The sequence below is a fragment of the Melospiza georgiana genome, chromosome 3 (assembly GCF_028018845.1).
Source record: "Melospiza georgiana isolate bMelGeo1 chromosome 3, bMelGeo1.pri, whole genome shotgun sequence".
Classification (NCBI taxonomy): Eukaryota; Metazoa; Chordata; class Aves; order Passeriformes; family Passerellidae; genus Melospiza; species Melospiza georgiana.
The window spans coordinates 75,597,190-75,613,019 of record NC_080432.1 but is presented as its reverse complement, the minus strand read 5'-3'; the positions used below and the strand labels follow the sequence as shown (position 1 = coordinate 75,613,019).

Below are 15,830 nucleotides of genomic sequence, written 5' to 3'. Positions count from 1 at the left end.
CATCACACTCTTTCACTAGTCAGCTAGTATAATCTTAAAGTAAGTATTTCTAGTGCACCTTATTAGAGATCTGTGTCATTTTCTGCGCTGCTTGCTTTATTTGCTGCCATACTCTCCCATGCATGCAAGCACCTGAGAGGAATTCCCTCCAGGTACCCATCCCAATGCCTAGGCCGCCTTTCAGGGTGATGGAGGCAGGCAGGTGTCTCTAGGGGGGTAATTCACTACTCTTTGTTAGCATTTAGAAACTTTACTTAGGTGCTTTAAATCACGCTCTGAAAGAACAAGTATTTCCATGAGCTTGGTATAGAATATTGAGTCATAAAGTAGGTGTCTGGAATCCACAGAATAATTGTGCTTTTTTGCTCCCCTGCACATTTGATGTATGCTTGGTGCTGAATATAAAATAATTTAAAATATGGATAATTTTTTTTTCTTCCTCCCCCCCCCCCTTCTCTTTACCCGCTTTTATATTTCACAGAATCACAGAATGGTTGGGGTTGAAGGGATCTCTGGAGATGATCTCTCCATCTGCATAGTCCAACCCTCCTGCTAAAGCAGCCTCACCTAGAGCAGCTGGCACAGGATCATATTCGGGCGGGGTTTCATAATCTCTCTGGGCTGCCTGTTCCAGAGCTCTGACAGCCTCAAAGTAAAGAAGTTTTTCTTCATGTTCAGGTGGAACTTCATATACTTCAGTTTGTTCATGCTGCCCCTTGTCCTGTCACTGGGCATCACTGAAAAGAGTCAGGCCCAGTGACAGGACAAGGGGCAACATGAACACACTGACAAGCACGCGCTTTGCCATAACCAGATTGTTTTAAAGTTATGTTATCTCCTTATGGATCTGCAGAATACATCAAGGAAAAAAAACACACAAAAAAGAGGCTATTCACTGTTTCTTGAGGTTTACTCATGCAATAAGATGGATGTAAATTAATTGCAAACAGGAAAACTGTAAAATAGAGCTAATAAAGTTCATCTCCTCATAATGGTGTCTGAGTCTCTGCTTTCCAAGAGCTGACACGCACTAATGGAGTATGTGACTGTGGGTTTTTTTTCATATGTTCTTTTTGTCACTGTTCATATCTTTTCACTACTCAAGTCCTACTTGTTTTACTTCCTTGAAATGTCTTAGAAGGAAGAAAAGTTACACGGAGCCACTTCTTAGTTGGTATTTTTTATATTAGCTTGCCTTCTGCTGCTGCCATGAGCTATAAGCTAAGCTATATAAACACCAAGGATTGCTTACTTAGTAGCTACTAATAAACATGAAATATTTCTGGATGGAATCACTCTTTCTGTTTCTTTCATAGGTTACTGAGTCTGCATGAATTTTCTTGGTTGCAGTCAATCAGTGAGTGGTCCATTTGGTGACAAGGCAATGTGTAGCCAAATACACTCATCTGTATTTCACTGGACCATCATCTTTACTCCCACAGGTATTCCCATTCCCAATGTGAGGGGATATCAGTTCTGTTGCTGCGTGACAGGAGAAAAAGAGGCAGAGCTGTTTTCCCCAAATACTGCACATCTTAAAGAAATTCACCTTTAGTGAAAGAAAATGCCCTGATAATAAGTGAATGAAATGACAGTAAGGCTTATTGAGTTCAAGAAGTGCAGGTAGGAAAATAAGAACTGGTCTCTGCTGTAGTAACAGCTTCCATGAGATGTGGGGGTAAAGGAATGGGGAGAAGAGATAGAGGGAAGAGAAAAGGAAGAAAATAACATCACTGATGGAACTAGTTTTTGAATTTGGGGAATTTATTCTCAGAAGGGTTTCTTTCCACTAGACTAACCTCTTTTTATACTGGTCTGAAATCAAAAAGGACCACAGGTTTTTAGGGATTCATGGTTCAGATGACATAAAGAGGTTGAAGGAAGCAAATCAGTTTGAAATATTTGTTCAATGCATGTAAGTATATATATAGGAAATGTATGCTTATGTGTTTATCTAACAGGAAAAAATATGTATGTCTCAGTGATGTGGGAAGATGTCATACTTGACATTGAAATAATGTTTTAAGCAGTGATGTGTCAGGTACTGCAGGTGTACTGCAATGCATACATGATGACACTGAATGTGTCATAGAATTGGGGACTTACAAAGAAAAACTCACATAAGTTTACCACTTGAGCTGAGAAATTTGGCTTCTGGGGAAAAATAGATGAAGCTTAGGCACAGGCAGAGTCTTAATATGTTGAATAGAGGGTGCATATAAGCAGTGGATTACATATCCATTTTCAGCTCAGTGTTGCAACAAAGGAGACAGCAGCTTAAGAAAATATGCCTGAATGAAGTCACAGCTCTGAATGTGTGTGCTGTGCGTTTTTAAAATAGAATCCTGTTGAATTGAATAGAATCATAATCTCCTACGCTGCATGGGTGGTACTCAAGACTTTAGGGGAATGGATGATAAGTCTGATACTAATGGAAGTCTATTAGAAAGAGATATGAATTTATCTTGCATGTGTCATCAGTGAATTTGTCTTTAGCAGACCTACAAGTTGAGTAAATGATAAATGTTTCGTATTTATGTCATTGAATTAAATGAGAAAAGTCCTTCATTCAGCTACTTCCTACGATTATTATCAGTGTTGGACTGCTAATTTGGAGGAAAAAGGGAGGAGAGCAGAAGAAAAAAAATGACCCGGCTGATGAGTGAAGGTGTCAAGACTCAGGGTCAGTCTGGGAACACAGAAATACAGAACTGCTCTTCAGAGGTGATATAATCTCCAGGAGCTAACACAGATGGAGGGCTTCTGCTGCTGGATCTTGCTGACCAGGGAACATTCTTTAGAGGCTTTAGGACTGCAGTCCAGGGAAAGGAGAGCTTTGTTGCTAGAGGGGTGGACAAGATGTTGCATGCCCACAGAGCTGGCCTTATTGTGCTAGTAACCAGTATTGCTGTCCATCAGAAATTATGTTACTTTTGGTGGAGAAATACCTTGCCTTTCTGTTAATTCCAATCACCCATGGCTTATTCACCTAACAGAGAAATCAGTTCAGGTGTCTGAGCAATGGGGGTATAAAAACCCCATACTTTTATCTTATGTGCCCTATCAGCAAGCAGACATATTTAAACTTCATTTTGGTAAAAGAAAAAAGACAACTTAAAAGTACTTAGCACAGTAGTATAAAAGTTGTGATAAAGTCTATAGGTTATATTGAATATATTTAGAAACTTTTCTGAAATTTAAGCTTCAACTCAGATTTCACAATAAAGGAATCAACATAAGTTAGGCACCCTGTGTAAGGTCAGTTAGACACTTTTATTCAAAAATTTTATAAATGTTGCATTTTAAAGCTCACACAAACAAGACATATGTAGAGGAAAGAATGCATTACAGTTGGACAACTATGGTATTTTTAAGACTACCCACAGTGAGGGAGCATTTGGCTAAGACAAGGTAATAGTTTGCAGGTTTCTTCTACTTAAGAAACCTGCTATTTTTTGCTTTTTTACTAACTTAGCTTACAAAACCTTAAAATAAATGTCCTTTTCCATTTTTCCTTTCACTTTTTGTCAAGCAGTACATGCTTTATAGTTGCTGAATGTATAATAATTAATGTTATTTTGATTTTGTGGGGGGTTAATTCTGGCTGACACGAGCTTTTAATGTTGCTTTTTCCTAACTTGGTTTCAGTAGTCCTTTAAATATATTTGTGTTTGTTTCCTGGAGTTTATCAATCATCTCCAAAAAAATTTGATCAAAATTTAAGTATGTACTGAATTCCCTTGAAGCATTACTGGTATCATACTGTATTTTGATGCATCTAAGCTAGATCATTCCCCCTTAATTCTCTTTCCTGTTATTCTCCTTACTTATTTTAGCTGCTACTCAGACCTAAAGATTGGATACTTTCCTGCTTTAGCTGCTTGGTAAGCTAAGAAATAGTCAGTAGTGGAAGCCGTTTAGATCAGTTCCATGGATGTGCCTTAGGTCCTAACATGGGCTGCTTGCTTTGTTTGTCTGCTGTGAGCAGGGCATGCCGAGCAGGCAGAAGTACCCCTGGGTCATTTTGAGGGTGTGGAAGGTTTCTCATTCCCCTTCCTGGCTGGGTTTAATTGACCACCCACTGCACACATTAGATGCATGGGGTTGCATGGGGTTAAGATCCACCCTTGCAAGGTCTGCTTGAGTCAGGAACTGAGGTTGCTCTGTCATCCCTGACATGACACTTGGTCCTTTCTGTCATGGTGTGTCTGGAGAAGGAATAGTGGTGGCTGTAGCGCTGCCCAGTTTTCATATAGTAAATGTTAGTTTGTGTGTGCAAGAAAAAACCATCTGTTTGTTTGCCCCCTTGAGAAGTCAGGAGCTGAAGCCTTCATTTCTCAGCCCCTTTCAGAGGGAGTACCCTTGCCAGCAGCCCAGCACCAATGGGAACTATCCAGCTCTTACTCAGCCCAGACCAAGAACAAGACAGAGAAAGAAGATGCCTGAGCTCCCTCTATGTAAAATGGAAGAGTTCCCTAAAGAAATGTACCTGGACTCAGCTCTTTGGACCACTCTACTAATTTTCTGTGATGGAGTTATAAGATGCATAAACAGTATTAAAAGCAGATCTCTTCTGGGAATTTGTTTAGTGTGGTTTAGAGTCAGGTAGAAGCAATCTTAGTAATTCACCCATTCACCATTCACAGTCATGACATCAAGGAGTGAGAACTGGATCTGAGTCCTTAACCCTTGATGCTTTTCATTTCACTGATCTTATTTAATTTTTTTCAGTAAAGTAGTTCAAAGATTAGCTACATTAATCATCTCTGTTACCAAAAGAGTAGATTCAAACTCCAGGACAAAAGCCTCTTTATGAAGCAAAAGGTCTTATTAAAATATCAGCTAAAGTCCCTGGAAGTTCCCTTATAAAGACTACTGTTGCTACAACACCAAGTTGCTTTGTCAGGGAAAGCAAGATTATGGTAAAAAGATCAAGCTTAACTTTTTTTTCTTTTTGGTTTTTTTTTTTTTCTTGCACTCTAAATTATGTTTTTTTCTATCGTCATCAGTAGTTATCTAAAAAAGCTTCACAAGGGGAAAATGTCTTAAGCTTGCTTTCTTCTGCTCAGTTACTTATTGTGGTCTGATTTTATTTAGTGAGACATTAAGTCAGTTTCAACAATAATAATAAATAATTATACTTGGAGTTCTGTGTGCTTAGGAGAAATACTGAGTAAATTTTCATGTGGACAGGGTGATAATTGTCATAATATTTCTCCTTTCTGCTCATGCTCTTAGCTTTGCACCCCCTGTGCAGGGCAGTGCCATGGGTGTGTCTCCTGCCACAGACTGTGTGAGATCCTTCAGATGTGGAATGCCACACGGGAGGGGCTGGTGGCAGAGCCCAGAGCAGTGTCACTCCTTGCCAGAATGTGGCATTTGCCTTTGAGTATCCCTCCATGGCTGTTTGTTTCTCCTTACAGCAATGTCCAGACCTGATGAAAATACTCTGATGTTGGAGTTAAGATTTTTTTTTTTAGAGTCATCTTTCCTAGGTATTCTTTTAAACATAGCTAGAAAATGTTTTGCACAAAATGGTGTTTTCCTTGATCATTGTCCCATATTTTACATGATTCTTGTAGGTTCCTTCCAACTTCAGGCATTCTGATTCTATCCCTGGTATCCCACAGACAGAGCTGAGCAGTTCATTTGCTGACCCCTCCTACTCTTTAGCTGCACTTTTCTTTGAATCTGAGGTAGAAAAAGGACGTGTTTTATTTCTTGCCTGCCCATCTGATTGCTTTGTTTTAATCTTACTGCTGTCTGCTGAACAGAAAATGGAAAAACCCCAAATACCACTAACACCACAAGAGAAGCCCCAACCTCTTACAGTTGAAAGGTATCTCTTTATGACCTACAGTCTTCCTAAGCACAGTTCTGGTCCTGTCAGGTGGGTGTTGTGCTTTCTGGTCTTATCAATGGTCAGTGATCTTCATGTTTCCTGTGTCTCAGTCCAGGCAAGTGTGCTTTCAGCAGACCAGTTCTGAGTTTGTGAAGGCAACACTCAAGTTTTTGAAAGCTGCCTCTGTTTTCAGTCACTCAAATTTGCTAAAATTTAAATACAAAATGGACACTTGAATGCCTTTCTGACAGCTTTGAAAGTCTTAGTTTATGGAGTCTCTATTGCAATTGCCAGTCCATGAAGCCTGACAAGTGATTAAAGGGAATTATTGGTAGACACCATTATGGTTTTGTTTTCGTTGGCAAAAACATTAGTGTAGTAGCTTTGCTGTCTTGCCTCAGTTTTTCATCCAAACTACCAGTAATAAAAAGTATGATTGCTTCATTGGAACTGTGCTACTTGCTATAATTCCTGTAATTACATCTGTTTTATTTTTTTTTCCTTGTCTTAGTTTTATTTCTCTTATTATACAAATAAAAATTAATCAGAAGATGTTGTTTGCCAATTGTAAAACTTAGGCTGATTTTTTTTTTACTTCCCATTGCTCACCTATATTAGCATTTTTAAATATTGTCAAAAAAAAGAAGAAATATGGCAGAAAACAGTTTCCTGGCTACTTTTAATTTCTTCCATTTTTTTTTCTATACCATCTCCCAATAAAATTTTGAAGCATACATACCTATCTGACTTACTTTTCTATATGAAGGGATTAAATATTATGTTAAATATAATTTGTAGTAACAGATGGGTAATTATATGCATGATAGGTGCTATCTCAGTATCTTTAAAATATATCCTTATAGGATTGTTTACTCATGTAAAAGTTATTCTCTCTTTAAGGAACGCTGATAAGTAATAATTTGTGGATGCCAGTTGTCCACCAAAGTATCTCTATCACTCTCCCTCCTTTCCTGGACAGGGGAGAGGAAATATAACAAAAGGCTTGTCAGATGAGATCAGGACAGGATGAGATCACTCAACAGTTAGTGTCATGAGCGAAATAGACTGGCTTGGGGAAATTAGATCAATTTATTACCAATCAAATCAGAGTAAGATAAGGAGAAATAAAAAGCAAATCCTAAAACCACTTCTTTTCCCCAGCCATTCCTTCTTCCAATACCGACAAATTCTCTTCTACCTCCCTCCCTGTAGAGGCAGAGCAGGAGAAGGAATGGTGGCTGCATTAACTCATCGCACATTGTCTCTGCTGCTCCTTCCTCTACAGGGAGAGGATTCCTCACTCTTCCCCTGCTCCAGCCTGGGGTCCCTCCCATGGGAGGCAGTCCTTCACCAACTTCTCCAACATAAATCCTTCCCATGGGCTGCAGTTCTTTATAAGCTGTGCCAGTGGGTCCCTTCTGTGGGGTGCAGTCCTTCAGGGACTCAGCCCCCCTTATCCTCTGGGGATATCCCATGGGGCCACAAGTCCTTCCAGCAAGCCCGCTCTGTTGTGGGCTCCTCTCTCCATGGCTCCACAAGTCCTGCCAAGAGCCTCTTCCAGGGTTTCCACAGTCACAGCCTCCTGTGGGCACTGCTGGGGTGCTCCAGGGAGTGCTGCACTCCAGGGACTGCCCTGCTCTGCTGCCCCACGGACCTCCATGGGCTGCAGGGGCACAGCTGCTTCACCATAGTTTGCACCATGGGCTGCAGGGAATCTCTGCTCTGGTGCTTGGAGCACCTCCTTCCTCTTCACAGATATTGGGGTCTGCAGAGTTGTTGGCCTCACATATTCTCTCTCTCCTTCTGGTCAAAATTGCTCAGGTTTTGGGTTTTTTTTATTCTTTTTCCCCTTCTTAAGTATAGTAACCACCCCTGTTATTGATAACTGGTTGGAAAACAAAAGTATCCTTTGCCCTTCATGTTGCCTTATCTTTTGCAGCCTACTACATGAAAGGTTTGTGGCAAACAATAAAGTATTAAGAACCTGCTCTTGTAGATTTGAAAATTTCCTTAAGCACTGTAGTTTGCTGCCAGTGATGCCTGCTGAGGGATGGAAGTTCAGATGATAGCAGTCTTGAAAACAGGGTTGAGAAGGTGACTTGGCTTTGAAGTGGTCATCCTTCAACTAAAGGTTGAGGGAACGTCACCATGCCTGTTCATTTTAGAAATCTCTTCACATGGGCCAGCTTGTTATCTCTAAGCTCAATGACAGTATAAAATGGCTTTGTTTTTCTACCATCTATGTGATGTTGTAACTGACACGTAGAGTTTAACTTCTCAGGGCCAGTCTAGAAAAGTGTGAGTTTCTGTTGCTCACAAACACTGTCGCTCTTGTGTATGTATACTCTTACAGTGCATTGCATCCTCAGACTCTTTTGCAATGCTAATCTGACTCATTACAATATTTAAAGGACAGCCACCTCTCTGCATTTCATATGAACTGAAAATCTGAAGTTGCCACATTGATTAAGCTGTAATAAATAATTGTACTGAAGTACAGTGTCAATTGATTTCTAAATGCAAAATAGTCGTCTGAGAATTTTTTTCTTCAACATTATTTTCAAGGCACAGAAATAAATATTGTTGGAATGATCAAAGTGAATCATCCATGTTTTCCAATTGAAACAAGTATTTTGAAATGCTCATTGCTAAGCTATATGTGAATTTGGTCTGGTGTGTTAATTTTCAAAAAATATACAGACATCTTAATTTAGATCAACAGTGATCAAATCTATAGCTATTCTGGTAGTGAAACACAGTTTGGGTTAACACCTTTATTTTGGGCTAATCAATCTATCTATTTCAAGAAAACTCTCAGAGAGTAGTGTTCAGATTTTAATTAAAGATAAAAATTGCAATTGGTAGCATTAATTTTAATAGGTACTTTTTTTCCCACCACCTAATGCATATCTAAACGTATGCTTAGCTTCAAATATTTTCAGTGTTTCATTTATTCCTTGACTTTGACCTAGAAATTGTAGCACATACTATAAAAGTTATAATTGATTAATATTGTATTCTTTTCAATTACAACTCTTCTTTAAATAGTACTCAGATATTCTTGCCAAATTGTTATATACTCTTCTTAAAATATTTACTTTTTCTCAATGATTGAAGTGATATTCAGGAAAAATTTACTTCTAAATTACATTTCTAACTTTAAAAATGGCAGAATACAGAGGACGAAAAGGAAAAAAAAAGTGAATCCTCAAGTTTGCTCTTCTATTGAAGGTAATGTCAAATTTATCATTAACAAGTCCTCAACTATGAAAAAAAATTAGATTTTTAAAATTACTTTTATTTTTCCTACCAAGATTCTGACTTGAAAAGGTAGCCAGAGCTTTTGATACACAGGGATACAAGAATAAAGAGACTTCTGAAGCAATATTCCAGAATTCTGTCCGATTATTTTGGCTCTCATTTTTTTCTAAAGGTAATCCACCTACTTTTAGGATGTTTTAAATATGTGCTAAGAACTGTGCAATCATATTATTAAAGACAATATCATCATGCATGTCATAATGATGTATCATAATCTCCATTATGACACATTTCATAATCTCCACAACACTACATGTTGTGCACTGACCACTGACATGAAATTCCTCCATTTCAAGCCCTGTTAGCTGTTAGTGGGGTGTGCAGAGTCTGTTGTGTGCTGTTTGTCCTGCCTCATGTCACTCATTAGTCCTGTCCAATGCCTGCAGAGTGCTCTGTGGTTGGGTTCCACAGCTGTGTGCTGGCAGCTGAGGAGCACTGGAACATGCAAGATGTATGGTTTCGTTGATTCTGGGTCATGCAGAGATGTCCATCCCAAGCCAAATGATGCTTCCTGTGAAACATGGAGCTTGACTGTGGAGCTGTAAGTCTTCACCATTTTACCTGCTCTCAGCAGGCATTTAAGAATCCTTTTGTCAAAATGTCCTACCTCCAGAAATAGCTGCTAGAAATAGCAAGTTCTTGCCCCTGATGACATGCTCTGTTCATTCTTCTGGCTGTCATATGATCTGCTATTAGTAACCTTATAACTTCTCATATGAACCGAGGGGTTTAGTGGAGACTTGGGATGGGAAAGAAAGCTTCCATTTCCTGGATTGGCTTTAATATTAGTTATGATTTCAATTTCCTGAGTTTTCAGCCTCTTCAGGGTCTAGAATATTGCTCAGTGTATTGCAAACACACTGGAGGACAGCAGGACTTCAACACCAGCATCCCAGCATCTCCTGTGACATCATGAGACTTACAGCATCCATACCGTGTATCCTGCCTCATACTGCACCAAATGTCTCCTTCATCTCTCTGTGCTGCACAGAGTGTCATTTTCCCCTTCCCACTTCTGTACTAGGTTTGTCCACGTCCCATCTGTTGTATCCTTGCAACCCACCTACTCTTAACTCACTCACTTTCCTAATTTGGCCCCCTTAAAATAAAGAGGCAAAGAGCTCTGCTCCAGTATATGGTTCAGTATTAGAAGTGATAAACTATGATGTCTCTCTCTCCTGTTATCAATTTAGTCTGTCTGGACACACCATCTGAGCCCTTTTTCATACCTTGCTGTATCTGTTCTTCGTTTTCTACTTTCCTCATTCTCACCACCATGATCCTTCCCAATCTTCCAGGCCTCCTTCTTCGTTTCAGTCCTGCCTCATTTTTCTTCTTACAGCCTTTTTTCTTCCCTGTTCCTTGTTCTGCTTTGTGGGTGTCAGGCTGCCTCTTCCTTCATTTGGTATCATTTGGCATGACTGAAAGCAAGTTAAAACAACATTTTATTGCATTGACACAGAAAAAAACCCAAGTGGATTGAAGTCAGGTGGTGCTGTCATCTGTCAGCCTCTTCTGGATATTGCTCTTCTACCTCAGAGACACATTTGAAGCAGCTCCTGATACTCATTGCACGTAGGCACATCAGGTGGGATGTGTGTTGGAAAGATTCTGGTACCATTTCAAGTGAGGTCTGACATCCTCCCTAGATTACCAGCTCATGTATGGAAGAAAGATGTGGCTAGTGGAGCAGAAACCATGTCAGGAGTCCAACTTTTCCTCATAAATCAACAGCCTTGGAGTGAAAAATGTCTGATGTCTAACCTGATAATGCTGTTGTAAATGAAGAAGGTTTGACTGGTGAGACCAGTGGTGATTTAGAAGCAAGAGTAATTTCTCATCTGTACTTGTAATCTCTGGCACATGATTTTGTTCAGTTTATGAGATGTGGTTCTTCAAAATGTGAAACAAACATGAACTTAAGCTGTTAAACTTCTAATTGCATAATTAATTTTTGGAAAAAATGTAATTGTTGGAATGTATTTTCATCTGACTTTACAAACTGTTAGGCAACATTCCAGTCCACATTTTGAAATAAAGATTACTTTGTCACTTTCTAAATAAGACAAATGTAAATTTTTAAAGAGTGTATATCAAATTCTGGTAGTTCCTGCATTCCTGACAGAGTGATTAATAAAATCACTGTGGGATGTTACATCACGCAGTCTTGGATAACATCTTTTGGAAGAGTACTTCATACTTAAATTGAAAATACGTCTGTGTGCCTTAATGTTCATTTTATTCAGAGAACTTTATACTGTTTGTTCTATTCATTCTTGACTGCAAAAACCTCTGGTTACACTAAAGAAATAGGAATAGCACTGGATTTTCTAAGATACTGGCAGTCAGGCCAACAGGATCTGTTAATGAATGGGAGTGATAGCCATAGCAAGTATTTGTCATGGTCCCTGGCGGTTTCCAGCTCAGAGAGGGGAAGTGCTTAAATGCTCCTGAGGCCAAGGGAAGTCACAAGGGAAGTGTCCATAGTGGGGGTGAGCCATGTGCTATGAGGTCCCCATCTGGCTGGTGCTTCTCTGATATTGGTGGAATTAAGGTTGATTCATGAAGCAGTTACTGAGTTCCTGAGGGTGCTGTTGCTGAAACGTTCCTGACATTGCCTGGGGTACCCCCCCAATAGCACAGCAGATACACAAAGGCAGTTCAGTCTCTGTTAAAGTGATTGGTTTGAATTCTGGGCGAGGAAGATCCTGAGTCCAGAATTTCATCAACAGGCCCAAAGTCTGTAGTCACAGTTACTTCCATGAGCCACTCAGGGATTTAAGCAGCTATGGAATTACAGAGCAATGGCCACAGGCAATACTGCAGCTGTCATGCTACCTGAATATCATGAATTCATTAATCACAAAGTTTGTCATAATGTGATTGTCCCTGATCTGGGGATGTGTAGTTGCCTGCAAGATTGTCAGGACTGCACTTTGACTCCCCATGGAAATAGTTTTTATTTACTGTATAATTAATTGGTAGGTTAAACAGCTGAATAATACAAGGCCTGACATTAAGTTTGATGCTGGTTTTCTGGCAGCCCTTCAGGGCAATGCTCTTCCTCTGAGTCTTCCTAGAATAATTAAATATCATTAATCCTTTGAAGGACTTCCCAGGTAGGAAGGAAAGGAAAGAGAACAGTGGGAGCAGGGAAGATGCAGGAGAAACAGAGCAGAGTGAGAGTCCTTGTGTGGGGGAAAGGGGAAAGTGGGAACAGGATAGGGACAGTATTTGGGGCAGCTGGAGGTGGTTAACACAGGTCTTTCACAAGTAGCTGAGAGCAGCTGAAGATTACAAGTGATTCAAAAGCACAAGCAAGTTCTGGTGTCAACTGATGTATTATCATATACTCTGTATATTTAAAAACACAACCCTTTGTCTTTCTGGTACCCTTTTTTGGTAGATATAATTGTAATCATTAGAAAAGTGTTTTAGGAGGATGAATGTTTTCAGAAGTGGTCATTGCTTTCTAAAAGCTCAATTTTAAATGTATGACTTGAAATATACCAGGATGTAATTTCATTGGGATTTATAGCCACAGTTCTGTTTGCTGTACATTTTGGATGCAACAGTTGATTTTAAACCACAGATTTACTTGGTGAGATTCATGAACTTGTTGTTCCCTTGCAAAAATACTGGCCTTCAAAAATGAACTTCCAGTCCCCATATGATAGAATTAGGAAAAACCATTAGTTTTTGAATGAATGCAGTATGTGGATTTTATTAAATTCTGAAAGAAAGTAAAAGAAATATACTGCAAGAAGAGCATATGATGGTAATTTGCATCACTGAAAGTTTGATCTACTGGAATTTACAAGTTGCTTATGAGACTGTAGTTTTTAGAAATTAAAAAGCATTTTGTAGCTTACTGACAAAGTAAGTTAAGAATAACAGCTTTGCAGTTTTCATTGAGAGTCATTGATAATAACAAGAGTAGAAATTTACTCCTCACTGAATGTCTGTGTAATTCAGGCTTTTTTCCCTCCCAGCAGGGATGAAAAGGAAGGCAATGGGTGGTACAGGATGTGTTAAATTAAGAATTTAAAAATACAGAAGTGAGTGTAGAATGGACCTTAGGGCAATAATCAGAAAGCATTCAAAGAACAAGTCTGTTGATGAGTTTATATCTGAAAGGTTGGTATTTGTAGACAGATAGATTATATGAGGGATCTGATACTCGAGCTCATGGATTTACACTAGGTAATTTGTGGCACAGAGGGCTTGCTATTCCTTTGGGGGTCTGTTTTGCTGCTGTTCTCCAATGCTACCTCTGATCATTTACAGTGAATATTATTGGCAACATGTGGCAATCCTGACAAGGATCTGGTTATAATTTTGTGATAATGTGTGTTTTGTGTAGCTTGCTGTTGTCATCCTTCATATGTCTGTTTAAAGTGCCTGATTTTTGCTGCGAGCGTAAGTGCTCGGAGCTAAATTGGGGCTGACTGCCGCTGCTGCTGCTGAGGGTGGGAGGGCCACAGAGCAGAATGTTGCTGCTTTTGACCTGAAAACGTGCTGAGCATGATCTCCTCAGGGAGCCACAGCTAGAGGTCTGTGGTGCCCCGAGCCCAGAATGCCACAGCTCTGGCATACATGTCTTTGTGCCTTGCTGGGTGTGATCCAGAGTAGGGGGCGGAAGAACCCTTTACTGCATCTTGCTTTTTTCATTTTGTTACCTTCTTTTTGCTGCTCTGATGGAACATCAGTGAAATGCTCTACCATTTATTTACAATGCTGTATGTATTCATTAGATGTGCAGAATAAAGTAGATATACAGTGAGTCTGCAGGGAAAAAAAAGTAATCAGGGAATCAATAGCTGGAGAAGCACTGCTATTAGGCTGTCAGCCGTTCTCAGCAGAGTATGGCAAAGCAAACTTCAGCCAAGTGACCTAGAAAGAGGGATGCTTTATCAAGGAGTCAGCCTGCTTCTCGGCGATAAAGTATTGCAAGTGAACGGTCAGTGGCTGCGTTGCTGACCTCTGTGCTCGCTTGCCCTGTTGCAGATTCTGCTTCTGCCTTGCCTCTGCTGAAAAAACCACACAAGCTCTTACCGCTCAGATGTACAGGAAATAAGTTATTTCACTGGCACAATTTTTATTTAAGTTGGCCTTTTCCATATCTTTCTATACAACCATTGAGGCTGTTGCTAGTGTGCCAGCAGGTAGGCTGAGGCTGCAGTCCGCTGTGCTGACCAGGGTTGTAGCTGTCTGATTCACTGAGGTATCTTGACTGTCTGTACCCTTCTGCTACCTTCCTTACATGCCATATGCTCTTTGCTTCATTTACTATTATATATTGTGTTTTCATTATGCTGAGTCCTGAGATCTAACATGGGTTTTACACACTGCAAAAACACTGCTACTGCCAGGCTCTTCCTTATATTGGAGTTGATGTGGTCATCTCTCTGTCTAAAACTAAATTTTCAAAGCAACACTCTAGTATTTAATGCTTTGAAATTAGGCTGCTTTCAAAGCTCTTATGTCATACATTATGTCACTAATACTGAAACATTGCTGGCACTAAAAATGGGGAGGAAAATATTTCAGGTATCTTTTTCAGGATATGGATTCTCCTAATTCATCCCTTCTGTTGGTTTTCAAGCACAATAGCAATTCTTAGATCCTTCAGAAATTCAGACATGGGGCTAATTCTGGCAGGGGAACATGCTTTTCACAGAATAAGACATTACCAGTCAAAATGCTTTGATGATGTAAGAATTAGAGCCTGCTTTGTCCCCAGCCTACTGGCTGGTGCTCTCAGGATCTCAGTGGCACCTGCAGTCTTCTGAACACATGCATTCTTTTCCAAAATACATTATTGTGTTCAAAAACACACAAATGCTGCGCCACACTATTTTCTACTGACTTGCTTTGAGTAGTAGGCATGGTTTATCTTGAATGCTCCAGAAGCCTGCTTGAAGGATTATAATGCAATTAATTAACTAAAAGGAGTATCATGATGAGTAAAGAACAAGATGTTGCATGTGCATCTCCTAGCTTCATAATGTGGACAATCTGAGTATTCATTTAATGTATTTTTTCCCTTGGCATTTCATTTTCCCTATTTTTCACCTGCCTCCAGAAAGCTCATAATTGAGAAACATAATGAGGCCCACATGTTCATCAGTACTACTGAAGATGCATGATTTACAGCAGGAGAAAGATGTTAAGCTAAGTGCAGAGCAACTGCTACTGGTCACCAGAGTTTTGGAGACGCAGCATCAATGGTACAAAGGGACTCAGAGTTCACTTTAATGCTTTTCAAGTAGCACTTGAACAGTAAGAAAACCAACTGGTGAAACATTTTTGCTCTGTAAAAACAAGAGTGTAAGCAATAGTGTAATGCACACATATTGATGTATAGGTGCATTGAAACATGTATCTGTGGGCACATGGATCGGGGAAGTTCCAAATCAAAGCGAACCAAAAGGGACAGAATAAATTTTGACATGAAACCATTGCACATTGCTTTCTTTGGCTTTTCAGAACCTGGCTTATTTCTGCTCTGACTGGTTAGTGATAACTCTTTGCCAGATTGCATATGTCAGACCTTCAACCCAGGCTCTTTGATCAGCTTATGATGATATTTTCCTCCTCCCCACCTACCCTTATGGTTCTGGATATCAGCGAGTCTGTAATATTTTCCTTTTAAATTTGACATTTG

The 15,830-nt window shown here is 39.7% G+C and overlaps 1 protein-coding gene across 3 annotated transcripts in view; it reads left to right on the top strand.

The window, feature by feature from the left end:
• Positions 1 to 15,830, top strand: part of NKAIN2 (sodium/potassium transporting ATPase interacting 2) — a 508,006-nt gene that overhangs the window by 13,837 nt on the left and 478,339 nt on the right. The gene's annotated exons all lie outside the window — the stretch shown is intronic.